General features: G+C 41.1%; 1 protein-coding gene across 5 annotated transcripts in view; it reads left to right on the top strand.

The window, feature by feature from the left end:
* The window catches only part of DMRTA2 (DMRT like family A2), a 94,338-nt gene extending 83,511 nt beyond the window's left edge, over positions 1 to 10,827 (top strand). For 3 of the 5 annotated variants that reach the window (XR_006581586.1, XR_006581584.1, XR_006581585.1), the window contains 4 exons: positions 1,081 to 1,175; positions 3,932 to 4,120; positions 8,023 to 8,089; positions 10,661 to 10,827. The gene's annotated coding sequence lies outside the window, so the exon portion shown is untranslated. Of the gene's footprint in view, positions 1 to 1,080; positions 1,176 to 3,931; positions 4,121 to 5,019; positions 5,105 to 8,022; positions 8,090 to 10,660 lie in introns of those variants that run through there. The other 2 variants (XR_006581588.1, XR_006581587.1) reach the window with 2 other exon arrangements.
* Positions 10,828 to 13,170: the final 2,343 nt, after the last annotated feature.

Below are 13,170 nucleotides of genomic sequence, written 5' to 3'. Positions count from 1 at the left end.
TTGTTATGTTTGTGACTGATTCCTTTGAACATGGAGTTTTAGCTAAGTTTTGCTATTAGTTAAGTGTGAATGATTAAATCATAACTTTAACAGGTGAAATGAATTAATAATATTTACAATGTCTCTCTAACTCTGTGTGTCTGATATGGTACCACCTACCAGGCAGCTTAGACAACATACCTCAGTTCAAAACAGGTGAAAGGAGAGTTTAAACAATTTTTCTATTTTGGTAAACAAGGGTTGGTTTATTTTTAAAGTTGCTAGCAAAGCTGAGCAAAGAAAGAAAGGAGAAAAGGAATGACGCTGATTTCATGGGAAGGAAGGAAGTCAGTCAAGTTCTAACCTTGTTGTCTGATGCTCTTTGATGACTTTCAGGTATAGTATACAGAGAATCAATGAGGACAATGCAGAGCTATACAAAGAGATAACACTTAATTATATTGACTTAAATAAGCACAGACAGTATTGTGGGAGGATTTGATCAGTCACTTTTGTGACTTTTGAAGGTATAATTTTTTTTTACTAGCAACTTTACACTTTGTGTGTGTGTGAGAAGAGAGATGCTATGAATATTTATAACAAATCACTTCTACCAGAGGACACATTAAGTCTTGCAGCATAACAAAACTGAATTACCATGAAATAAACTTTCTTAATTAAACCAATTAAATTTCTTCCCAGTATGTAATTTAGAAACTCTGATAAACCCTGGTTGAAAAGGTTTGTTTTAGCCTTAAGCTGGCCTAAGAAAGAGTGAACATCTGGCCTGTATATGAAAGGCCTGTTTAGGCCTTAGGCAGTCTGCAAACCATTAGCTGCTGTCCACGGTACTGAATACTTGTGTGGCCCTGGGGTTTTGCTAAAGGACAGTGGTATCGTTAGGGCACAATCATGTTTATGGAATAAGCTGTAGCTGCGCCAAGTGAACCCTCAGACTTGTAGCACAGGGCATATTGCTACATCAGAAATATGTGTTCATATTTTACTAACTTTGCCAAAATTAGTGTCGATTTTTTTTCCTTTTAGACTTTAACATTGATATGGTAATGTAAAGTGACTTATTTGTATTTATTTTTTAAGGAAACATCCTTTATGTTTGGAGTCTTCAGAATTTCCCCAGATATCAACAGTCAGAAGAGGCATCCTTCACCCCTCTAAAGATAACTTTTTTTAAAGTACGATAATCTGGAAATTCAGTGTTGGCAGTAGCCTTCCATTTCATATCCTTCCTTTCATTGATACAGGAACTACCTGTAAAGAATTGAAAAGGGATAGTCATCAAAAAGATAGAATGCATATTTAGTTTGGTTAAAGAAGGAATAATTAAAAATAATGGGATAGAATATCAGGGTTGGAAGGGATCACAGGGGGTCATCTAGTTCACCCCCCCTGTTCAAAGCAGAACCAATCCCCAGACAGATTTTTCCCCCAGTTCCCTAAATGGCCCCCTCAAAGATTGAACTCATACTCCTGGGTCTAGCAGGTCAATGCTCAAACCACTGAGCTATCCCTCCCACCCAGGATAAACCTGTGTGAAGGCTGGACATCAAAGTACTTTATGGGCCATGTTCTATTCCATGATGTACCTCCTACATGGAACCTCAAGAGTTGCAAACGTTGCCTAAGATCAGAGGTCATAGAGGAAAACGCGGAGTCTGAGAGCGAGGACTCCCATCACTGTCACTCATACTGTGCTTTTGCAGCTGTCCAGCCCTTCCCAGATTGTGGGGCCAGGGTATTCATGTCTCCATCTCCCACTTGCCACATAGGATAGTGGACATGCTGTGGGAATGATGTCTGGGCAGACAGTTCCTTCCCTATTCTATGCCCCAGCAGGTGTGGAGCGGTATGACAAACATGGAGTCTCCTGTTCACATCTGGTTGTCATTCAAGGTCTTAGTGATTACGTATGTAGCCCATAACCAGATCCTGGATCATTAGCTCCTCTCGTCCCGTACCCTGCCATGGCAGTTAAAATCAGCTAGGAGACCCTTGAACGCAGTTCCCCCAGGGCAAGTGATCGGAGACTCACTCTATGGAGGGCTCCTGCCGTTGGATTCATGGCTTTGGGCACTTAGCTGGAGCACAAGTCCAGCAACCTTTATGGCACAATGAGGCATATTTATTCAGTTCAGCTTTTGCTTAACTCTGGTTCCTCCTTTGTATCATAGTTTTATGTAATTAATGTACTTCAGCTCCTTAAATATGCCTTGAGCTGATATGGTTCTAGGCATTTAAGCAAATAATCACAATCAGCATGAAAATTAACAAAGGGAAAAGGAGTCCAGACTGATACATGGTATCTTTATTACTGGTAATTAATACCAAGGAGCAAATATCAGGGGCTCTTTTTTTAACCCCCCAGTAAGGCATTTGGAGGAAAGCTAAACTATCATTTCTTATCTGACATTTTCATGCTTGTTTAGGAACAGCTTTTGGTTAAGAGGTTGAGAGAGAGGAAATTTTAAGGCACATCCAGGGACACTTGAAAAATATGCTGTCAGCTAAGATTGAAACATAACAATGCGACAACCAGTGGCCTGCTGCCTTAGGAGGACACTGAATGGCTCCACTGAGAAGATCTAGCTCCTCAGAAATGAAGTATTCATACATGGAAAATGCAGCGTATACACAATTTACGCTAAAAATCATAGATGTGTGCACAAAAACCCTTGCTGGATAGTTAAAAGAAACCGCTTTTTAGAGCAGGCTAGGCCCTGGCTCATTACGATATAACAGTGCTGAAGAAGTCTGTCAGCATACCAAAAGGAGCTAATTGTGCAATAGTCTGTTGTTAATCAGGAGACAAAAGGGACAGGTGTCATTCTCTCAGCAAAACTGAGGGCTTGTCTACACGGCACTGCAGTGCGGACTACAAGGAGTGTGAACTGCAGATGCGCTAACTGCCCTGTGTGGATGCTGCTGGTGTGAACTAAACGGTGCCCGGTTCATGTTAGTGTAGTCCTGTTTGAAAGAGGACTACGTTAATGCAAACTATGTACCTTTTTAGTTCACGCCAGCTGCCTACGTGGGGCAGTTAGCGTGCAATTCTTTGGTGCCCTGTGCCACTCTGTCCTGTAGGCCACACTACACTACAATGTAGACAAAGCCTGAGATATATAAGCAATATGGAACTGGTGTAAGTTTTACAAATTTATCTTTCAGTCTTACAAACACGTAGCTATTTGGATACTAAGTGGCTGATGCTGAAGCAATTGTTAGAGGATTTAGACATATCTTCCATTAATTTCAGTTTCAATCCCTTAGACTGCTTAGAAAATCTTAGCCAATTTTTAAAAAAATAACTCACCAAGGGAAAACATTCTCATTGCTCATGTGAACAGAATTTATTAATGGCACCCCATTTTCAGACAAAATCATAAGTAAAATGTTAGGTTAAAACCAGTCAAGCTTAGCAGATGTCTGATGTTTCCTGTTGCCTAAGATGGACTATAGTTGCATAGCGCAATCGCGTGCATGATGTAACCTGACATCCCTGGATATGAAAAAGATTTTTCTTTCATCAGCTTGCTCTTTTTCCCAAAAAAAGTTTAGTGTTTTTCTTCCATTGAAAACAAGGATCATTTTTTTTAAAAAAGGAAGAACCAATCATATTTTAAAGCAGTAGGAAGTTAATGTGAGTCTAACCATTCAGTAGTTTACATTTTAGCTTTCTGTACAGCTTTGAGAAAATGGTCTGCATTCGGCTATTCCTGCTGCAAGATAGCCCTTTTTAAACTTTGTGAAAGAAAAACATTTTTCATGGTAATGCATCATGCGATAGGCACTTTGTTCCACTGACCAAGCCATTTATAAGACAAGCCCCCTGGATCCCAAACTAGTGATATTGTAAATGGAACACCCGCTATTGGTTATGACAACTCCTTGTAGCCTTTGGAGAGCCAACTCAGATCTCTCTTCCCTGCCTTAGGGTGTTGCTTTGAAACACCTTTCAGAGCTGGATGACGAAGGTGCCATATGAACAGACATCCTGGAATGAAAAGAGAAGAAGGACACCTGAAATTCTGACACAGGAGGAGGAGGACCACAGTTATGATGGTAGAGATCTTGAAGATCATGATGGGGATGAAGACAGGGCCAAAAGGATACAAAATAACAGGTGATGTATTGAATCAATGAAAATTAGAATGCACATATTTTCTTACCTATTACAGAGGCTAAGTTCTCCCTATTAACTCTCTATTTCTAACCTTTCCACTTGTCCTGCTGACTCCAGCCCCTCCTGTCGCACAAAGTGCTTTGTTCTGTCACTCCTTCCCATCCAGTCCTCCTTTAATCAGATCACTCTCTTCTAGTTCCCTTCACTGACTATACCTGTGTGTGCCAGTCTCCCCCATCATCATTAAATCTACCACTGACCTCACTTCCTTCTCCAGCTGCTGCCCCATCTCCCTTACCACCTTATTTGGCCCCCTATACCATAGTATCTGAGCACATCACAATCTTTAATGGTTTCATCCTCACAACACTCGTGGGAAGCAGGGAAGTGCTACTGTCTCGGTTTTACAGCAGGAGAATTTGAAGTTCACAGAGCCTAAGTGACTTGTCCAAGGTCACACGGGAAGTCTGTAGCAGAACAGGGGACTGAACCCAGGTTTCCTGAGTTTGACTCAAATTTACAAATAATGTTGATCCCCCCCAACTGTATTTTTTGGTGAATATATTATTTGCCCAGCTCTAATTTCAACCAAGATGATGGAACAAGTTCTGGTCTAATACAATATTCATATTAGTACGGCTATGTGCGTTTGTGATTTGTTTTCTGTACCCTCTCATTTGGTCCCACAAACATCTGCGGGTAACAAAATGATGCTAAAGCATTATGTGTAAGTTCTTTTTCTTTTTTTTACCTAAAAGTCCAAACTTGTATTTAGTGAGACAATGAGAAGCAGCTACGCATTGGCTTTGATTCCTGTGGGGGGATTCACCTTTGTCCTTCTGCCAGAGGAGACAGACTCAGTGGAGACTGATTTCATTTTTTTGGCTTGTGTATTTCAGGATCTGTAAGTGCACAGGAAGGAACCATCAGTGACAAATAGCTTTAATAGATACGGCTAAGTCACTGTTTTAATGGAATTATATGACAAAATTGAAAGTAAAACAGAATGTTTGCTGCTGCCATAAATCTTTAAGAATGTTTCGTGTTTTTGTGATGTGTCAAAGATAGTCAAATAGTAGTCTTCTCTTTTTTGCTAATGGAGGGGTTGGTTCTGTATCCTTGCTGCAGGCCGGGGGTAAGAATAAGAGCAAAGTGGGACCACTTTCTGAAGTGTGGATTCATGAGTTCAGATCTCGTCACAAGTGAAGCTACAGCTCCGAATCAGTGTGGGTTTAAATGGCTGTACCAGCTCAATCTCTCTTGAAGAGCCATGGTGCCAGTCAGGATTGACACCAAGTGAGAAAGCGCCCACAGTACCTACCCATGCTATGCCTGGCTCTATCTAGTGCAGGGGCAGGCAACCTATGGCACCGGTGCCAAAGGTGGCACGCAAGCTGATTTTCAGTGGCACTCACACTGCCTGGGTCCTGGCCACCGGTCAAGGGGGCTCTGCATTTTAATTTAATTTTAAATGAAGCTGCTTAAATATTTTACAAACCTTATTTACTTTACATACAACAATAGTTTAGTTATATATTATAGACTTAGAGAAAGAGACTTTCTAAAAACTTTAACATGTATTACTCCCATGCGAAACCTTAAATCAGAGTGAATAAATGAAGACTCGGCACACCACTTCTGAAAGCTTGCTGACCCCTGATCTAGTGCAATTGGTCCTTCTCATATGCTAGCAGCAAATTCACACATGCAATTTGAATAAAAAAAATTAAGACGGTACAGCCATTTGGTCACAGGTATGGACTAGTGACTGAGTAAAAATTTCAAAAGTGCCTACGTTCCATTGAAAATCAGTGGGATGCAGGCTCCTAAGTGACTCAGGCATTTTGAAAAATGTACCCTACTTATTTATTTAAATGTCTGTGTTGTGGCCTTTGGAAACAACTCCTAAGTCTGCTTTTTTCCCCCCTTACAATGTTTCATGCTGAAAACAAATTTGATCATATTTTTTGGTTCTAAGAGCGTTATGGTCAGAGCGCGTATATGTGGTATGATACAATTGTAACAGTTTCTCTGATGGATCTAGCATGATGCCAGTGGGCATGCTCTATTAGATCATGGTACAGAGTCTCAGAGCCACAGACCTCATATACAGTCAGTGGGAAAACTGTTATTTTTGAGGTACTTATACAGACAGAATATAGACTAGGTTAATCTGTAATACAGACTTGCTACATACCCACATTCCTCCTACCTGTTCACTCCAGTTTGCAGTTTTGGCCAATTCTCTTTCCTTTCTGTCAGTCATCACTGCCATGGCCTGTTCGTTTACTTATGCTATGGGTGGGGAGTAACTAACCACTGGAACAACTTACCTAGAGATGTGGTGGATTCTCCATTGCATTTGCTGTTTAAAGCAAAACTGGCGAGCTTTTTAAGAGTGATGCTTTACCCCAATCACAACAATAATACCTAGCACTTTACATCCAAGTGCTTTAAGAAGGAGGTAAGAATCACAACCCACAAATGATTGGACCCAATGCAGGAATGACTGAGGGTACGTCTACACTACCCACTGGATCGGCGAGTAGCGATCTATCTATCGGGGATCAATTTATCACGTGTAGTGTAGAGGTGATAAATGGATCCCCGATCGCTCTCCTGTCGACTGCTGAACTCCAGCAGTGTGAGAGGAGGAAGCAAAATCGATGGAGGAGCCGCGGCCATCGACCCAGCACCGCAAGGGCGTGAAGTAAGTAATTTTAATTCGATCTAAGATACATCGACTTCAGCTACGCTATTCTCATAGCTGAGGTTGGGTATCTTATATCGATTCCCCGCCCCCCCCAGTGTAGACCAGTCTCTGGCCTGTGTTAGGCAGGAATTTAGATTTGATGATCACTGTGGTCCTTTTCAGTCTTAAAATCATGAATCTAATTGTTCTCTCTGACAGACACAGTCGCTTCCGCTCTTCAGATCAGGTCTTAAAACCTTTGTGAGTTTGTTAATTTGTGACTGAGTCTCACCTTTTCCTTTTTCCACTGCTGACGTCTTCGTTTTTACATTCACCCTAACCAGTCTGCAAGACGTCTGAATTTCATTGCAATAACAATTATAAACCTTCAACTCTGCCATAGTACCTCATTTCTCCCATTTATGCTTGTACAAAGGTTTGGGTATAAATTCTTCAGTCCTTGGCTATTGCTCCAGCCTCACAGAGCCTGCATATATGGGATTTATACAGAGGAGATGAATTTCACCAGCTTTGCTGGTTATTTTTTGGTATTCTGTATCTATTTGCAAGACTTATTCCAGAGCAATTAAACAATTGTGACTAATTTTTAAAAAAAACCATGATTTCCCCACCTTAATGTGCTGTGTTTTAAAGACTGAATTAAATCAGTACGTTAGATATAGGGAAAATAACCTAAGTACATCTTGTACAGCTGAGATACTTATGCAGGGTTGCAATTTTTTTTTAAGTAAATCAAGGACCAAATCTTGGTGTCACTTCTGCCACTGAAAATCCAGAGTAAATCCACTGCAGTCAGCTGAGTTATTCCAGATTTATAGGAGTGTAACTGAGAACAGAATCTGGCACCTGGTAATTTGCTGTAATATGAAGAGAAACAGATTTCATTGTAGCATGTCAAAATACTGCAAAGGAAATACAGAGGAATAATTTGCCAATGCACATAATGTGTTTACTTGGGTTTTGTGGGGAAGTGGGGGTGAGGAAGATTCTGCATTTATCTTTCAAATTAAAAAAGTAATAATACAAGTGCTGGCTGGCTTATGGTTATAACATCCACACACCTTAATCTTTCCTTCTAAAATGAAAAATAAAGTTATCACCCTGGCTTTTCACTAGTCAGTGTTTTTGCCTTTATTCGTCAGTGCTCTAATGGGTTCATAAAATTCAAATCCTCCTTGCAATTTAACAGTGACGTGAACGGACGAAAAAAGAAAGAAACGATGACATCTCCGGCCTTTAATTTTTCCATATGAAAGGTGAGCAGATTTTAAACGTAAAAGGAAATTACATTTTAAATAAATTTTAATAAAATAAAACAAAGCAGCTTTTGAGCTTACATCAGCCTCAGTTTGTTTATATGAGCATGAAAGGGAAGGGAGTGAAATTGTTCTCCTATGGGACTGTAAATGGCACCTCCTCCTGTGGTATCAAATGTAACATTTGCAACCTGCTGTGCCTCTCTGGTGCTGAATGTAGGGGGTGGCGCCTGACTTCCTGGCGCCAGAGATCCAACTAAGGTGTCTTAATAGATGCAGATGTAGAGATGAGGACTGCTGACTTAATCTTGCTTATAACACAGTTCCCCTGGGGACAGCCAGCCGATCCCCCAACCTGACCCTAGAGAGTGGGGGAGGCTCCAGAAGTAGTTTATGGCTTTAATAATTTACATACCCTCAGTTAATATCCCTTACAAACTGCCAATTAGTAGGGGAATATTCATAGTGCCTTGACTTTTTTTTTTATACTGATCAATTAGTGGTAAAGTAATGATGTCATAGAATAGCAGGTGAGAATATTAATCTTTGTTCCCTCTTAAAAAAAAATCAGTGTTGTCAACATCTCTCAGTAAAAGGCAATGCAGCCTGGAGAGTGTTTTCAGAGATTGGCATGACTTTATAGTCACTCTCTAAAAGCTTTTAGCCAAATGTCTGATATTGATTTTACTTATTAAGGGCCATATCCTGCAAACTTGCGAGCAAGTAGCTTTAAACACGCACGTGCTCTTGTTGAATTACATGGGAGTGCACAGGTAAGTCAGTTTATTCACGTGTGCAGGATTGGGGCCCTTAATGATATGGGACAAAGGAGCAGTTTAAAAATGTTTGTTCTTTAGCACCTGCATGATGCAGCAGCTCCTGTAAGAGCACCATTAGCTACTTAACGTACCAGCTAATAACTGTCAGAATTTCAGGAATGCAGCTATTTCCTGGACACCCTGGTACATGTGGGTTAATGACACCACATGGCTTAAACAGTCTGTTGGAAGACTGAAGGCAGCTTTGCTAGTGACCAGAGTTTAAGAAGCACTGTCATAAGGCCTTAGACATAAGGATGACATACGAGGACAGGAGCTGTCTTAATTCACAAATACAAGGACAGAGAAACTAGTATACCACGTTAGATAGTGTCTTCATTTTTTGTTCTTTTCACTTACAGCCCCAATGAATCTGGACGTGCTGTGGTGTTTAATAACTATGTGTTTCTAACTTCCAAATAGGGTTTAAAAACTGGGACATCCAGCATGATCCTGAGCCCATTAAACTAGACAGCTGGCAGTGTGTGCTGAGCACCCTTACAGACTTCCCAGGACAAAAACCTCAAAAAAAAGGATGGTTCTGGGAAAACACAGACCAAGGTGGCAACCTTATGTCAAAATAACCCTCCTTAGTTTAAATATACTCCCCTAAATGAAAAGAGAGACACTGGATGAAATGCAGTGTAGATGGAGCTACTATAAGTTGGGTACATAACTGGTTGGAAAACAGTTCCCAGAGAATAATCATCAGTGGTTCACATTCATGCTGGAAGGACATAATGAGTGGGGTCCCGCAGGGATCAGTTCTGGGTCTGATTCAGTTCAATATCTTCATCAATGATTTAGATAATGCATACAGAGTACACTTATAAACTTTGCAGACGATACCAAGATGGGAAGGGTTGCAAGTGCTTTGGAGGATAGGATTATAATTGAAAATGATCTTGACAAACTGGAGAATTGGTCTGAAGTAAATAGTATGAAATTCAATAAGGACAAATGCAAAGTACTTCACTTAGGAAGGAACAACCAGTTGCACACATACAAAATGGAAAATGACTCCCTAGGAAGGAGTACTGTGGAACGGGATCTGGGGGTCATAGTGGACCACAAGCTAAATATGAGTCAACAATGTAACACTGTTGCAAAAAAAAGTGAACATCCTTCTGGGATGTATTACCTTGAGTGTTATAAGCAAGACATGAGAAGTAATTCTTCCTCTCTACTCTGCAGATTAGGCCTCAACTGGAGTATTGTGTCCAGTTCTGGGCACCACATTTCAGGAAGGATGTGAACAAATTGGAGAAAGTCTAGAGAAGAGAAACAAAAATGACTAAAGATCTAGAAAACATGACCTGTGAGGGAAAATTGAAAAAAATGGGTTTGTTTAGTCTGGAAAAGAGAAGACTGAGAGGGGACATAACAGTTTTCAAGTACATAAAAGGTTGTTACAAGGAGGCGGGAGAAAAATTGTTGTTCTTAACCTGTGAGGATAGGACAAGAAGCAATGGGCTTAAATTGCAGCAAGGGATGTTTAGGTTGGACATTAGGAAAAACTTCCTAACTGTCAGGGTGGTTAAGCATTGGAATAAATTGCCTAGGGAAGTTGTGGAATCTCCATCATTGGAGATTTTTAAGAGCAGCTTAGACAAACACCTGTCAGGGATGGTCTAGATAATACTTAGTCCTGCCGTGAGTGCAGGGGACTGGACTAGATGACCTCTTGAGAACCCTTCCAGGCCTATGATTCTATGATGCTAGAAGCTGCAGACTTGATAATCTTTCCTTTTAGGTGTAACCACAACAAAATAGAGAGGGAAAAAAATCCACCCCCAACAAGCAAAGATGGAACACACAATGGAAAAAATACTTAAGAAAATAGGATCAAACACCAGCTCTAGTTTTTACCACAAAGAGCCAAGCTGATTTTTCATAAAATAAAAAGTCCCTGAATTGAGAAATATGTCTCTCTCTTAGATTGGATTGTGCAGTGAACAGTATCAAGAACTAAGCAATAATAAATCATCGGTCTGTATGTCAGAATGAGCGGTACAAGATAACCCCCTGTTGGAATTGTCATGAAGGTGACCTTATGAGCTACCACAGAAGTACTAACAAAAAAAATCAATATATTTTTTAAAACTCAGAAGCAAATCTACACATGCTTTCACTATATTTGTTTGTTTTTTTGTTTTAATTTGCTGTTTAGTAAATGAATTATTGCTCTGTCTAGGAAAGAGTGCATGACAAAATTATTGAAGGAGCTATCGGTGCAAAGCTATTTTGTAGCAAATGAAATCCTGCTGTGTACAATTCAGAACATCATATTGAACTGTCCAGATAGGAGCATCTGTTTAGACTTCAGACCTGCTTTAGTGAGCTTGTTTTTATCCTGTTATTGATCCAGAATTCACCATATCTTTGTACGGAGAATGGCTCATCAGATGCTGGGAACATATTTGGAGGCAGGGCAAGTGAATTGAATAGAGGCATAAAATCTGCTGATTCCTAGAAGATGTCAGCACTTGACAGGGCCTATAGAGCTCAAGGCCTCTTAAACTGGTATTGACATTGTCCAGAAATTTGAAGCATAAAAGGAAAGTGTGCTCTGTCTCCTAAACAAAGCTTGCACTATCAGCAGTGTCTTTGTGAGCTTTGACAAGTAGGACGCCACCCTTGCATTGCTCTGAAAGGTGCAGTGCATGTTGGTTTTTGAACACCGTAGTTAAGATTAGAGGATAAATAATGTTATGAATACAAAATGTTTTACTCGTTGCATATGTCAAAGCTGAACAAAACACTATGTTCTCTTGGTAACACATCACTCAGCCTGACATTTAATGCCCTCTGGCCCATGCTCAAAAAGGAAGAGGACAATTTATTTGGGTTATCTGTGGGAAATGGGCGAACTGAGTTTAAGTCCCATCTCTGCCACAGACTTGTTGTGGGACCTTGGGCATGTCACTAAGGCCTTCTCTACATGACAGAGTTTTGTTGACAAAAGTTATGCCATTTTAATTAAAGTGCTTTAATTAAACCGATGTTGCATGTCCACACTAGTCTCCTTGTGTCAGCAGAGCACATCCAGACTAGCAGCTCTTGCATTGATGCAGAGAGCAGTGTACTGTGGGTAGCTATCCCACTGTGCAACTGGCTGCAGGGTTCTTTGGGAAGGGTTTGCAATACCTCATGGGGCAGGTGCCGCGTCACATGATGCAGGTTTCTCAATCCCATCATTTCCTGGGCATCCTACTAGGTTGCCAGCTGCTTTTCAACTGAAGTGTAGGGGCAGGGGAGAGGAGAGTGTGTGATAGAGTGTGTGCGTGTGTGTGTGTGTAAACAGAAACAGTGTGCGTGTTGGGGAAGTGTGTGAGAGACTGTGTATGTGGAGTGTATATGTGAGAGAGACTGTGTTTGCGTGTGTGTGTGTGTTGGGGGAGAGTGTGTCAGCATGCTGCCTCTTTCAATTCAGACAGCAGCCTGAGCAACCAAGGGGACCCACCATACACATCAACTCCTGGCTCTGCACAGCATTGCTGTCCCCCCTCCCTCACTCCCCGTAGCAGCCCGCTCTGCCTGCCGCCGATTCCACATTAATGGTTCTGTGATTCACTCCGAGTTCTCCCACAGCCTCCCTCAGCTACCAGGAGCAGCATCCTCAGCAGCTCTGTGAGCTCTCCACGCTGAGCAATGTCAGAACTTCCTGGAGCTTTGAAAGGGGAAGGACACACGCCTGCGTAGCTAGATGCAGGGCAGCCGAGTTCAAAATACTGAGCAGAGCGGTCACGCCGGGCATTGTGGGATACTGGGGGAGGCCAGTTATGGTGACATAACGAATGGCAGCGTCTACACTGACACTACGTTCCTTTAACTTTGCCACCAAAAGCTTTATGCCTCTCATCAAAGTGGTTTTATTTTGTCAGCAAAACAGCAGTTTTGCTGCCAAAAGTAGCTTTGTAGTGTGGACACCTCCACTGTTTTGTCGGCAAAAGTTGCCTTTTGCTGACAAAACTGTAGTGTAGACAAATCACTAAATCTCCTTGTACCTCAGTTTGCCTGTCTGAGATAAAACAGAGATAATGATACTTCTGCATCCCACACAGGGTGCTTTAAGAATTAATGTTTGTAATGCTCTTTTAGGTCCTGAGTTGGAAAGCTCTATAGACGTGGAAATAATGATTTTATTACTATTGCCTGAAGGTTTTATTTTCAAGGTTTCTTTGGATGTTTGGCTAGAACAGGGTGTTGTTTGCACTATTGTAGGACATATTTCTGCAGTCCCGTATCACAACACAAGAGTAA

The sequence above is a fragment of the Mauremys mutica genome, chromosome 8 (assembly GCF_020497125.1).
Source record: "Mauremys mutica isolate MM-2020 ecotype Southern chromosome 8, ASM2049712v1, whole genome shotgun sequence".
Taxonomy (NCBI): Eukaryota; Metazoa; Chordata; order Testudines; family Geoemydidae; genus Mauremys; species Mauremys mutica.
This window is presented reverse-complemented; position numbering and strand designations above follow the sequence as displayed.